The 10,860-nt window shown below is 40.0% G+C and overlaps 1 protein-coding gene across 1 annotated transcript in view; it reads right to left on the reverse strand.

Moving 5' to 3' along the window:
• Nucleotides 1-9,493, reverse strand: part of SLC4A10 (solute carrier family 4 member 10) — a 187,084-nt gene extending 177,591 nt beyond the window's left edge. The window contains exon 1 of the mRNA XM_053947402.1: nucleotides 9,428-9,493. The gene's annotated coding sequence lies outside the window, so the exon portion shown is untranslated. The remainder of the gene's footprint in view (nucleotides 1-9,427) is intronic.
• Between the last annotated feature and the right edge of the window lie 1,367 nt (nucleotides 9,494-10,860).

The raw sequence follows: 10,860 nt of genomic DNA on the forward strand, positions 1-10,860 counted from the left end.
GTTTCTTTAGGGAAGATGATATGATATCTTTATACCAGAGTGTGTAAAACAGTCTGAAATCTCTCTTTGACACCAGTAATGCACCAAAATCCTTCCTAAATATTGAAAGGCCTCCAACTTGATGCTAAGCTTGATCTTACTCATCACTAAAAAAAATAAATGTTTTGTTACTGCATTTCTCTCTGAGAGGTTTTCAAAATCCTTCCAGTCAGTACATGAGATAGGATACATATTGTCGGGGATAAGTTGTTAAAGTGAATTTGAAATGTGCTTCTCAAAATATCGTTTACACATTTACCAGATGGTAAAATAAACATGTAAATTGTTATCGAGTATACACCAACTTTATACTACAATTTTACCCACTGTAGAAATGGTGTAAAAATGTTGAATATAGTGTTACTTGTTCATTTAATAGTTTATTAACATTTTAAATACATTTGGAGAATAGGTTCGCTTTCAAAGAAAAAAAATACTTACAAAAGCAGCATTTCAAGCCATTAATCAGGCCAAATTAATGTACTGGCTTTGACATTTATCATTTACCTTATCAATAATATAATTAACATAATTATAGTTGGTTTCTAAGTATTTGCATACGCATAGATGTTGCACATGTTTAATGGTATGGGTTTTAAAAGATAAATTTAATTTGAACAAAGGGCTAAAAAAGGAATTTTAAGAAGTGTAGTTACCAACATCTTAGTTAAATGATGTGTGTTTTGAGGCTGTCCTGGATTTGGGATTTGGGCTCAGGATTTGGGATCAATAGTTGTTGTGGGTCCCCTCTAAATGAGGATATTCTATGATTCTGTGATTCGTAAGTAGCTGCTATTAGACCAACAGATCATTTTATCACTGGAATTTCCTCTTTCAAGACCACCATACACATTCAGAAATAGGAAGATGTGAACACTTTATGTATGACAAAGTAGAAGGCGTGTGCTAACAAACCCTCTCTTAAAGAAGAGAGAAATGCAACTGTTTAACACTATGCAGGAATTAAAATCTTCATCTCAAGGAGTAACCCTTGTCTTTCTCTAAAATGTGAGGTCCCATGCCTGTAATCACTAGCTAATGACCCTGGTAGAAGACAACAGACAAAGGATTTTGATGGAAGATTGTGGCTTGTACTAGTTATGATTGGTCTCTCCTTTTGTAATTCTATTTCTACTAACCCAGCTCATCAATTACACTGTGCTATAGCATTTTCTTTCTCCCATTTCAGACTATGCCAGCTCCTTTTTTAAAAAAGAATTTTATTATTTTGCTGTGTTAGATTTAGGGTCTTTCCTCATCTATGATGACATGTATTGACTCAGAATATTTTCAGTCTTATGCCCCCAGCAGACTCTGAATTGTTTACTACTTACATAGGAACATATCAATGAGTCTTCAAAATATCTAATGACTTCTTTGGTCAATCCACAGTAGGGACTTGGCTTCTCACACATCTTGTTGGAATTATTTTTTTCAGAGGCTTTTCACAGCACCTAAATTCAGTCTGACACCAGCCACAAAGCTCCTCTTTACTATTGCATAGTGGCTTTACTATCATATGCCCTCAGCAGTAAGGTGTTATCACACAAATACAAAAAGATCCATAGTTCTCAAAAGTACTAGCACAGAGCTAACTTAGGAGATAAATTGACCTTATTAATGAATTCTGGAGGAATGTGCATATCTAACAAAAATCCTATATTAGTAGATGTCACAACATAAACTCTTAACCAAAATTATCTTTAAATAGTATCACCCTATACAAGGAGCTACCAGAAAAGTGATAGACAATAGACTTTAACAGACCTGTCTGGTTTTCTGACTCATACTAAGAAAGTCTGTAATTTAAGATTCAGAGGTCAAAATCTGCTCCACACTGGGTGCTTTATCACAGCTCCAGAAGAATCTTCCAGAGAAAGCCAATTGCATGTGAGCACGTTTTAAACACCACTTGGAATGTCCTGCTCTACAGAATCACAGAATCATCAAAGCTGTTAGAAACCTTCAAGATCATCTGCTGCAACCAGCATCACCATAATCACCCCTAAACCATATCCCACATCCAGACTCCCCTTGAACATTTCCAAAAAGAATTCTACCACCTCCCTGGGAAACTTATTCCAAAGCCTAAACACTCTTTCAGTTATTTTTTTTTTCTTTTCCAATATCTAATCTGGACTTTCCCCAGTACAAAGTAAAGCCATTTTCACTCATCCTTTTGCTTGGGACATGACAAAAGAGACTAACCCCCATCTCACCTCCTTTCAGGCAGTTGTAGAGAGCAACCTACCTTTTGGATTATACTCTGCAGATTAAGTATTTTGCAAATATAAACAAAAATGTTTGATGATATTGAAAAGACAGCAATAATAAGGGTTTCATATGGGAATAAACTTAATTAAATACCCCAGAATCTCTGGAAAGGTCTGATTTAGAAATCATTAAGCACAAACATAAATTCAAACTTGAAGAAATAGACAAAGTGGGATAGGGAGAAGATGGATGTACACAGACAAGAGGTGTTTAATAGCGCACAATTACCAGCATACCTCTATTATGAATTAAGAAAAATATGAGGAAGCTTAAAAGTCTGACTACCAAAATCCCTCATGCTTTCAAGGCATGCATTGGCTTTGGTGTACACGCAGGTACTATAGACTGAAACATTAAACATGAGAAGGAAATGTCTTCAAAGCCTGAGCCATGGAGAACCAAACACCTCTGCCAACTAACTTCGAAGCAGAGCCTGAGCCAACACTTCTGTAAAGACAGGGTGAGCACTGAAAACTTGTAGCATATGCTGCTATTTACATAACTAATTGTAGCATGCACAGTCAAAAAACAGCCTCTAGCTTTAGCATATACATGCAAAATAATTGATTTTATTATGTACAGAAAATTAGAAGCTGTCAGAAACAAAGCCACTAGTAACAGCCGCGAGGAAGAATTTCGAATTTTCATCGCCTAGATTGCAGAGGCTAGTCTTCACACAGTTGTGAGGTTTACAGCTAGAATATAAATCTAGACAAGATTCAGTGACAGCTGATACCCTATCCAAGCTTTCGGTAAAACTGACATACACACACCATAGACTGATGGTGGAGACACTCAAGAAAGATATTCCCACTAGCTGTGGTTTGTCATTGCAGGCATTGTAATACAAGATTAAACTTTGCAGAGGATATTGCAAATATAATAATAAAAACCTAATCTTGCACAAAATAAAAAGGAAGAAAAATATGATGGCATGGAATAAAAACCCTAGCTGAGTTGCTCCTAAATCTCTGATGAATAATAAGAGGACACCAAGATGGGGAAAAATATGGAAGAAAAAGCTGCATTACGCTATTTTTCTATGGGAAAAAAAAAAAAAAAAACAAACCAAAAAACATGAACCTCAGTGTTTCTCAGGCAAAACAGTGCATATGTATAACCAAAAAACTATGCATAATAGTTATAGAATGTTCTTCTATCATTCAGAAATAATATTATTTGAGACAATATTTAATCCTATAGATTAGTTCTGTATTGGCTTAACATAACACACTTTTCTTGCAATTACAGAGTGGATGACAATTTTTCACAAGTTTAAATATTTTTATAAAATAATAAATTTTAAGTAGGTTATTTTAAGATATCATCTTGCCAGCAACCTTTCTGAAAATTGTGTTAAATTTCTAATTTTTTTTTAGTCAAAAATCTATTACAAATCAAAGTTAGATGGGCAGAGGCCCCATAAATTGTAATGCAACATCCATAAAAATAGGACTTTACCTGTTACATGTTGCTGAAGAAAAAACTCAGAAATGGATGCTGATTATGCAACTAAAAATGTTTTACATTGTAGGTTCTTATAAAACATGTCATGTTAAATGTTTTATATGAGGTAAACCCTTTACAATCACACAAAAATGTATATAAGTGTAAATTTAGAAGTTTGGGTACAAAAGAAAGCAGCCTTGCATGGATCTCCTTCTCATCAGTAATCCTGAGCAAGGCTTTCCTGGTTTAAGCATCCTCCACAGAAGGAGTTGCAGGAGAAAGCACTCGTCTGCATGCGCTGGTTCTAAACACAGCAAGCCATGGAAGAGCCAGTGAAGTGCCCCCCAGTAAGGAAAAGGGTGGTGAAGAGAAAGGCAGGGTCTGGAGCTCCTGGGAAGCTTTGGAGATCGAGCAGGGTAAGAGACCAGAGGCTGCCTGGGGACTACTGGTGTATGTGCATCAGCTTGGAGCTCTGCTGCTTCACCACGCAGGAATTCAGCGATCGCATGCCTTATCCTGAACAGCTCTGGGAGAGCAGGTTTTGGGTTAGAGATAAGCCCATCTCCTACCTGCCTGTGAAAGGGATCACCAGCTTCCTGCTGTCCTGCCCTTGCACCCACCAGCCTGGCAGCCTTTCCCATGCAATAGCACCGTCACCATCCAAGTGACTTCAGAGATCTGAGCTGACAGCAAAATAACCCTCGTGAAAAGGGTTGAGTACACAGAACTACACTTGAAATCTCCTAGATCCTTATCCTGAGGCAACTGTAGATATTAAAACAAAGTCAAAATTAAATATAGCTACTGTTTAGCACATTGTGTATTTAGCACAGGCATTGCCCTTGTCCCTCTATAACTGGGAAATGTGACCGCAGTGACAGAACTGCATTTTAATTACCAGGAGGAAAAAAAAAAACCCAAAATCCACAACAGAGAGTACTGCCAAAGCAGAAGAGACTTGGGCCCTGATCCTACAAAGTCTTATGTGCACATGTACACTAAACTTTGCACCATTACAGGACAATCATTTGTGCTGTTTCTCCAGTTACAGTGTATTTGGAAAATAAACATATACCAGTAATGGACTGCTTTGGGGTTTGGTCTTTTATGTTACATCTGACTAAATGACCTATGGGGCAATATAGTCCTGAAGAAATCTTACCTGCACGTGCCATTAAAATAAATTACATTAATTTTTTATAGGCCCATCTTTTATTTCTGCCATTACATTTCACGTTACTTTAGTTTATATCTGTTTATACAAATGAATCCATTTGCAATTTAAAATAAAACTATTTTTAAATCGTTTTTATTTATATAGTGATGAGAAAGAAGTTATAAGTGAACAGTATACAGAAATACAGCAACTGAAACACTGAAATATTTAGAAATACAATACTAAATGTTAACATCAGAGGGTTTTTTAGTATTTAACACAAAGGAAAAAATGCGCTACACTAAATAACACTTCAAAGAAGGTGGTAAGGATTTGGGCATTATAAAATCCTAAACACTTAAAAGAAGAATTTAAATATCTAGTTAACTACTTTCCATTCAATTTTTTGAGCAACACTTTTATACTAAAAGGATATAGCAGGCCTAAATATTGCCCCGAAAGGGGGCAAGTTCTTGTATTACACACACTAAGCAATTTGCTTTTGATTCAATTTTTAAGACAATTAAATCATCAGAATCAACCTTGACAATAAGCAGAAAGGAAGTTTCAATATTCTTAAAATATAAACAGTGAAAAACAAAAATGTAAGTAGAGTAAGATATTTGTTGATGATTTCATAATTATGTTACTACAGGAGAAACGAATTTGTATGTCAGTTTGTATATCAATTAGTACTTGGTCCTATTCTTTCCATCAAGAAGCACCTGCTTTGGATTGTATCTAAAACACAAGAGGAGACAATCAGATTGTTTCAATACAAAGCAGTATTGAACCACTGAAGCCCATGAAATGACATAACTATGCCCCAGATTAGGATTTAATCCATGCTATTCTGACCCTAACTCTGCAACAAATGCCATCCTCAATGCATAACTGAAATAACTGCTCAATGATGTGCCCAAGAATAGTCATTTAGAACCATAAGCACTGGAGATTTTTCAGTAAGATTTTCATAATTTCTAAACACAGGTGACTAAACCACTTGGAGATTTTTGAAAATGTCCCTACCCTCATCATTTATGCACTATAGGTTCCACAGGAAAGTCAGGAGCCAACAATAGAAAGCAAAGGCCTTTACCTCTTCCTCAATACCCTGCATCTAATTCAAGGGAAAGGTTTCTTCTCCTAATGTAAAAGTAAACTGAGCTTCCAGGAGAGAGTTTACACCAAGTTTAAAGTAACACCTATGTACAAACCCCTCATGCTTTAGAAGTATAGTGGGAAAGCAGTGGGAATGTGGGGAGAGGGGAGATGCCTCAAGGGTTTGCCGAGGGGGGCTGCAGTGCGAGAGCAGCTCCTTCTCTGTGTCACTGCACAGATCTCAGCTGGTGATGTGCAGGCACCGATCGCAGAGCAAAAGGCAAAACAGGAGGGCTCCTGCCAGGCCCTCGAGTGGACTTCCCAGACAATGCAGGATGAGCCACAACTTTCCCCAGGGCCAGAGAGCAATCACCATATTTCTGCAGTGTCTCCAGCAGGAGGTCTGGGACTGAAGGGTGAGAGAGCAGCACCGATGTTTTGAGTTGGAAGTCAAAAACATGATAGCAAACATTTCCACAAAGGCAATTAAGCTTTAAACAGGGTGTTGATCAATCATGAAATACATATTTTAACTTACATTTATGATTTCAGTTTAATTCTTAGTGGGTGGGTGGGTGTCTTCATCTAAACTAGGACACCTTTCAGCAGCATAAAATTTCTCTCAACTCAAAATATCTATGTTGCTCTTTCACCCTCCAGTCCCAGACCACTATCTGCTTTCTGGATAAACAAAAGCAGCCAATATGTAACCAAATATGCTTAAAAAAAGAAGCTTACTTACAAAACTGAATTCCATAGCATGGCCCACAGAAATTGACGTGACTTTTAGAAAGTTTAATTTATGTGCCAGTGCCATCAGTTAAAAAAAAAAAAATTACCCAAACAAGCCAAAAAATTATATTTCAAATGACTGAAGTGGGAGCGTGGATGATGTGCTTTGGTAACTCATCAATGTTTCTACTATATTTTTAAAAAATCAAATTATTAAGTGTATCCTAAATCAGTCAGTCACTTCAAGGTACACGACTATCACAATTATTGAAAAAGGCCTTGATCCTGAAAACATTTATGTCTGTGAATTTTTAGACAAGTGAATAGTCTTTGTAGGACTGACCTCTTACTTTACGTTGTTCACACATATGAACTTGTATGCACGATCAGAGACTAAAGCAGAAATACACATTTACAAGCTATCAACATTTTACCTAAAATGTCTCTTAAAACGGATTCAAAGTCATTGCCAGCTGTTTCTTATTTAAAGCTTAATATCCGTGTAATAGTATAGACAGTTTTACACAGAAGTATGCAAAGTTTTTCATCCTTTTTGTCTTCGGTTTCGGAAAAAAAAAATTTGCCTAAAAAGTCATCTTAAGACCAAGAATATCATTCATACTCATATCAGCCCCTTAGAATTAGAAACACTCCAACTATGAAAAATCACAGTGATAGCATGAATAAAACGTCACTGGTTTTATTGTGTAATATATTTTATAAGGTCAAAATTTACATCTAATCAGCAATGGCAGCCTTGGATTCTAATGGATTCATAATTATCCTACATCCAAGAAGTAAAATATTACATATGCTCAAAAATTTAAGAATTAAATAGATATATTTCAAACAATATCTGGCTTTTTCAGACATAAATATTTGAACAAATGGGCTTCAAGGGGCCACGCTCTGAAATAAGCGATGCTTTTGTTTGCATTTCCAGATTAATACCCATTCTGATAAAAGCATGAAATGTTACCAGTAAGCTGTGCGGCTCCCTAGACCTACCACAAATATATTATCTGGAAAGAGCTGGGTACTGAATGCAAACAGTCTGCTGCCTTCCCTCTACTTATCACTCTGCTGTTTCAATATTTTTTCTTTGACTTTCTGCCCCCATATCTTAGCAAGTGACACATTCCCTACTGAAAACCACATTTATGACAAGTTTTAATACTTGGAATGAAAACTTGTGTCCATTCTGCACAGAAAGTACCTGGAAAGTGTACTTTCATGCAATATCCTTTCTTTCTACTTTTCCCAATACACACACATGTTTGTGGTTTTTTTGGTTGTTTTTTTTTTTTATCACAGAGATTTTAAAATTGTCTTATGCAATTTAAATAACATTTCCAAAAACAGTAACCTTTTTGCAGGGAAATATCAGAGCATTTCCAGTTGACAAAGTAATTTGTGAGGGACATGCAAAGCACCTGAAAAGACAGACTGCAATGAAAACCATTTTAACTATAGCAACAGCACTCACTGCATAATGTTAAAAGGAAAGTTATGCAATTAGGTCTCTTATCAGACTTACAGAAATTCAGATTATGCCATTTGGGGGAATAAAAAAAGAAAAATCATTGTTCACCACATATCTCTTGAGCACTACCTAGAGGAGGGGAGTGATGACCAGACAGTGAAAATTAGGAGGAACATGTCCCATGTTCCTTATGCCTATTCTGCCAATCTGTCTCAGTTGTTCTTCTAGCTCCATAGGTTTACATGATTTTTTCCCTAATTTTTTTCTTTTTTTTTCTTTTTTTTTTTTTTTTTTTTTTTTTTTTTTTTTTTTTTATGCTGACAAGTAATACAAGACAGATTCTTGCCTTCTTAGGATCTTGCAATCTAGTTTAGACATAGCACGTCAAGTGGTGATGAAAGAAGGTTAGGGTGGGTTTGAAAAGATGAGGATTCCAACAGTAAACGATGCAGAGACATCAGTTTGGTAATGTACACATGTTTTGCATGATTCATTGGACCAAAATGGCCAAAGGAACTTAAAAAGCTGTCAAAGGCATCTTTACCTCTGACCTACCTAGTCATCCATCTGCTTCCTCATACTGTCAATCAAAACCCTCCCATCCTTATCACTATTCTATTACACACATTTTCCACAACCATTTCTCCTGCAGCTCTTAAAAAATATCTTAGCAAACATTTCAATCAGTCATTAAAAACCTTGTTAAAATATGCAATGTGTCATCAAATATGCATAGCATACTCGTGCAAAATCTGTAGAGCGTAAATCACTGTATTACATTTGATATAGTATTAATGTGAAACATCATAGAAAGTATTAACAATAGGAACTTTGAATTACTTTCTACAGATTGAAGCTTGATTTTGTGTTATATTGAATAATGGAAAGGCAATTGAATAGATTAATTTACACAATAATTAAATGAAAACCAGTTCAACATGCCTAGAATAATAATACAAACTACACGTAAAATTCGTGCAATTAATTGCTGTTTTAACAAATTCATACACGGGGGGTTGCTTCAACTAAACTGTACACGCTTCAATTTAAATATGCCAGGTCAAAACCCGTGCATTCGCTCCTCAGTGAATGCAAACAATTTAACGGGTTGGTAAACGTACGTTTAGCAGATATACAGGTGCACCTCTAAAAATAATATTCTAAAAAATTATAATAGTAATAAAGTGACCTACCGACAGGAAATAGCCTGTTTAACTTCTGCAGCCCTTATCTCTTCCAGCCTCTTGCACAAATAGTTATGGAATTATCCTGTCGAAATAGTTATGGAATAACATCAGCCACTCACACACAGGAAAGAATTTTGTTCAGACCTGTCACACGTTACGTATTTATTCCAGACCCGCTGGATAACCCGCGCTAAATAAAACCTGGCGGAACCTCCCTGAAGAGCGGTCTGCCCGGGGTGACTGCCCGGCGGGCAGCAGCCCCGGCACGGCGGCGGCAGAGGGGAAGCGGGCGGGGAACGCCGCGGTGCCTCGGGCCGCTCCCTCTGCCCTCTCGGGGGGCAGCGCAACGGGACTGGCAGCGGCCGGGGGAGAAGGAGCGGCTTTTGCTGGCCGTGAGCGGGGAAGGAGGGTCGGGAACATGCCATGGGTTATTTAGGGTGCGGGAAGCCAGGAGGAGGTCGCCGGGACAGCCACTTACGGCGCCGCTGAGGGGGCAGCTGGGGCCCGCCGGAGGCGGAGAGGTGCGGGCGCTGCGCGGGGGGACGCGTGCGGCGCCCCGGCCCCCGCCGCTTGGGAAGAGGCGGCTGGGGAAAGACGCGCACCGCCCGCGCTTCTCCGAGGGACGGTCCTGGGGGCACTGCCCCCACAGCCCCTCTCCGGGTGGGGTCCCGGGGCAGGCCCTTGAGCTCGAGGGCACCGCGGGGCGGGCACCGCTCCCCGCAACGGGCACGGGTCGGCGGCCGCCCGGCCCCTCGAGGGCAGAGGAGACTCTGGGCGCGCAGGGCCCCACTCGGGACCCGCACTTTGGCGGGGGTGGAGGGGACGGAACGCAATTGGGGTACTCAGGTGCCCCCCGTCAATACCGCGGCAGGACAGAATACCTCTGACGGCTCCACACCGCGCTTACCCCACCGCGGAACCAAGAGTAAGCCCGGCCGGTTACCCCCCAGCCCCTGCGGACTCGGTCCACGCCGGTGCCGGGCCGGCACCTGTCCTAAAGCCCACAGGTGGTTGTCTCTAAAGGGGGCAGAGTCCCGGAAATGTCGCAGAGGGACAGGTAGTGCTGCAGGAGTGGGGCCTCCGCTCCCGCGCATAGGGCAAGCTGCTCTCCCGAAAAGGAGCCCGCCTTGGGGGCACTGTGGGGCTCCGCCAGGGCAGCCCCCGCCCTGGGAAGGCGAGGAGAGGCTGCAGGAGGGCAGCATTGCGTCCCTCGCCTCTGCTCCGCCAGCGATGGCACCCCCCGCCCCGCGCCAGGCGCCTCTCCCGCCTGCAAAGTGCTGTCAGCGTTTTTAAGCGTCAAACACAGGGATAATTATAAACCTCTGAAAACCGACGGGGTTTCATCTCCCTCTTTCACCGACTGCAAACCTCCACGCTCGGCCACGCGGTGTAAGCACTGTCCCCTACGCTCCTCCACCCCCCCAAAAAAGGACAAACGC

The sequence above is a fragment of the Vidua chalybeata genome, chromosome 7 (genome assembly GCF_026979565.1).
Source record: "Vidua chalybeata isolate OUT-0048 chromosome 7, bVidCha1 merged haplotype, whole genome shotgun sequence".
Lineage (NCBI taxonomy): Eukaryota > Metazoa > Chordata > Aves > Passeriformes > Viduidae > Vidua > Vidua chalybeata.